This window comes from Salvelinus sp. IW2-2015, unplaced genomic scaffold (assembly GCF_002910315.2).
Source record: "Salvelinus sp. IW2-2015 unplaced genomic scaffold, ASM291031v2 Un_scaffold3856, whole genome shotgun sequence".
Taxonomy (NCBI): Eukaryota; Metazoa; Chordata; class Actinopteri; order Salmoniformes; family Salmonidae; genus Salvelinus; species Salvelinus sp. IW2-2015.
In genome coordinates, this window is record NW_019945130.1 from 16322 (window position 1) to 19308 (window position 2987).

The 2987-nt window shown below is 43.0% G+C and overlaps 1 long non-coding RNA gene across 2 annotated transcripts in view; it reads left to right on the top strand.

Annotated features, from left to right (window-relative positions):
- LOC139026092 (uncharacterized) overlaps positions 1–2329 on the top strand; it is a 6645-nt gene extending 4316 nt beyond the window's left edge. Inside the window, exon 4 of one of the 2 annotated variants that reach the window (XR_011477802.1) lies at positions 2251–2329. This is a non-coding gene — a long non-coding RNA (uncharacterized lncRNA). Of the gene's footprint in view, positions 1–1536; positions 1631–2250 lie in introns of those variants that run through there. The other variant, XR_011477801.1, reaches the window with a different exon arrangement.
- The last annotated feature ends 658 nt before the right edge of the window (positions 2330–2987 follow it).

Genomic DNA, 2987 nt, shown 5'->3' on the forward strand with positions numbered 1-2987 from the left:
CTGCACGTGTAGACTGTGCTATATGATAACGCATGGTTAGTCACTAAGCAGAGCCACTGTGACATAATAGACTCGTCTACAGACTGTCGACAGACCCTATAGACTGTACTACGCTATCAGACTGCCCTTAGACTACATGACTGCTACTAAGACTGCGCTACAGACTGCGACAAACTGCACGTAGACTGGTACATGAAGGTGACTGTGACAGCTGACTAGACTGCACTAAGGACTGTAGCCTACAGACTGGCTATGTAGACTGTCTAGCATGAACTGCTGCTACAAGACTGGCTATTAGACTACAACTATTAGACTCACTGTAAGACTGCCTACAGACTGCGTACACTGCCTATTAGTTACCTGACTATAGACTGCCACGAGACATGCTACTGAAGACTGCGCTAAGACTGCACTAGTAGACTGCTAGACCATAGACTTACTGTAGATGTACTATAGACTGTACACAGAGTGCACTGTAGACTGTACTACAGACTGTACTATAGACTGTAGCTGTAAGCTGTACTACAACTGCACTACTGCGTGTCTCTGGTTCAGCAGAGCTGTACGTACTGTAGACTGCACTGCTGGCGTGTCTCTGGTTCAGCAGAGCTGTGCGTAGGAAGGCCAAGCAGCGTCCTTCATGACTAGAGATGACCCACACTTTATAACTTAAACTGTAAATATATTCTTCTAATATTTCACAATGTATCATTCCCAAGGATGAGTTCAGTCTAGTAATATTAGTGGGAGATAATTAAATCACAAAATAGCAGTACACCAATGCTGTATCCCACTGTATTTTCTCTGTCCGGTAGCGAACAGTGAGGACACAAAGTCTCGTTAGATAGGTCTGAAATTGACATCATTGACATCCCATTGACATCTCATTGACATCCCATTGACATCCCATTGACATCCCATTGACATCTCATTGACATCCCATTGACATCCCATTGACAGTCATTGACATCCCATTGACATCCCATTGACATCCCATTGACACTCTGATGAGAACTATGAATGGGTAACGTTTGTTATTGTTACTGACAACACCACTATGGAAAATGTAGGACAAGTCACAAGTCTGCTGTATCTCAGTCAGCAGAAACCTGGTTGTACAGTTAACCATGGTCCTTTTTACTATAGTGTGACTTTAGCCACAACTTGTCATGATCATGAATGACCTACCTATCTCTGAGGAGACAGCAGCAACTGATACTGTTTTATTCATTTAACATCTACAGTATCTAGTTTATTCACCGTATTGAGTTTATAAAAACAATCGCAGATGTTGTCTTTCTGTTTGAGTTGCGATGTAAATAGAGGCGTCCTCCCCCCCAGCCTTCCTTCTCCTTCTCCTCCCTCCTCTCCCTCCTCCCCCCTCCTCCCCTCCCTCCTCCCCCTCTCCCTTCTCTCCCCCCCCCCTTCTTCTTCCCTCCCTCCCTCCTCCTCCTTCTCCTTTCCTTCCTTCCTTCCTACTTCCTCCCTCCTTCCCTCCCCCTTCCTTCCATCCTCCCTCCCCTTCCTCCCTCCCAGGCCCCTAATGTCTGCAGTTCACAGACAACATGGATGACGGGGTGAAGACTACCAGTGGCAGGGCATCGAGTGCAAGTCCTGCAGTCTCTGCGGCGCCCCCTCCGGAGACACGTAAGGGCTTTGAATAAGTTGTTTCTAGACCGTGGCCTGTATTCTAAAACTCTTTCATCTGGCCCAGAAAGATTCCTTTAGACTATCTCCCTACAACTACCTAGCCCTGTAGGCTTTAGCTCAGTGGGCTACCATTGTCTTGAAAGGCATTTCTGTAAAAATTCACAGTGGAAAGGATTTAACATTATGTCAGTTGTATTTTGTCAGTGAATGTGGCATTGCTCAGTACCATGGTGTCCTCACGTTACGCGTGTCTCAGTTACCACGTTGTCTCAGTTACCCGTTGTCTCAAGTTAGCCCGTTGTCTCAGTTACCACGTTGTTCAGTACCAGTGTCCCAGTTACCACGTTGTCTCAGTTAGACGTTGTCCAGTTACCGTTTACCACGTTGTCTCAGTTACACGTTTGTCTCAGTTACCACGTTGTCTCAGTTACCACGTTGTCTCAGTTACACACGTTGTCTCAGTTACACGTTGTCTCAGTTCCGCGTTGTTCACATACCCGTTTGTCGTCAGTTACCACGTTGTCTCGTTACCACGTTGTGTCAGTTACCACTGACTTGCTAAGTGAGTTAACCACTTTGAGTTGTCTCTGTGTCTGTTAGGACCAGCTGTTGTTCTGTTGACGACTGTGACAGAGGTACCACATGTACTGTCTGAAACCCCCCATGACCAACCTCCTGAGGTAAGACTGAGGTTATACTGTATATAGTATAGACACTGAAGTTATACTGTATATATTATCGACCACTGAGGTTATACTTGTATAATAATAGACCACTGAAGTTATACTGTATATAGTATAGACCACTGAGTATACTGTATATATTATAGACCACTGAGGTTTTTACTGTATAGTATAGACCACTGAGTTATACTGTATATATTATAGACCACTGAGTTATACTGTATATATATAGACCAACTGAAGTATTCTGTATTAGTATAGACCACTGAGTTATACTGGTATAATAGTAAGACACTGAGTATTATACTGTGTATATTATAGACACTGAGTTTATACTGTCATATATTATAGACCATGAGTTTTAATACTGTGGTATTTATAGACCACTGGGTTATACTGGTAATATATTATATAGACACTGAGTTATACTGGGGGTATATAGTATAACATTGAGTTACTATATGTATAAGTACCACTGAATTATACTGTATATAGTTAGACCCTAGTACTGTAATAGAAGACCCACTATTATACTGTATATATTTATAGACCACTGAGTTATACTGGGTATATAGTAAGTCCACGAGTTATACTGTATATAGTATAGTCCACTGAGTTATACTGTGGATATTATAGACGCACTGAGTTTAACTG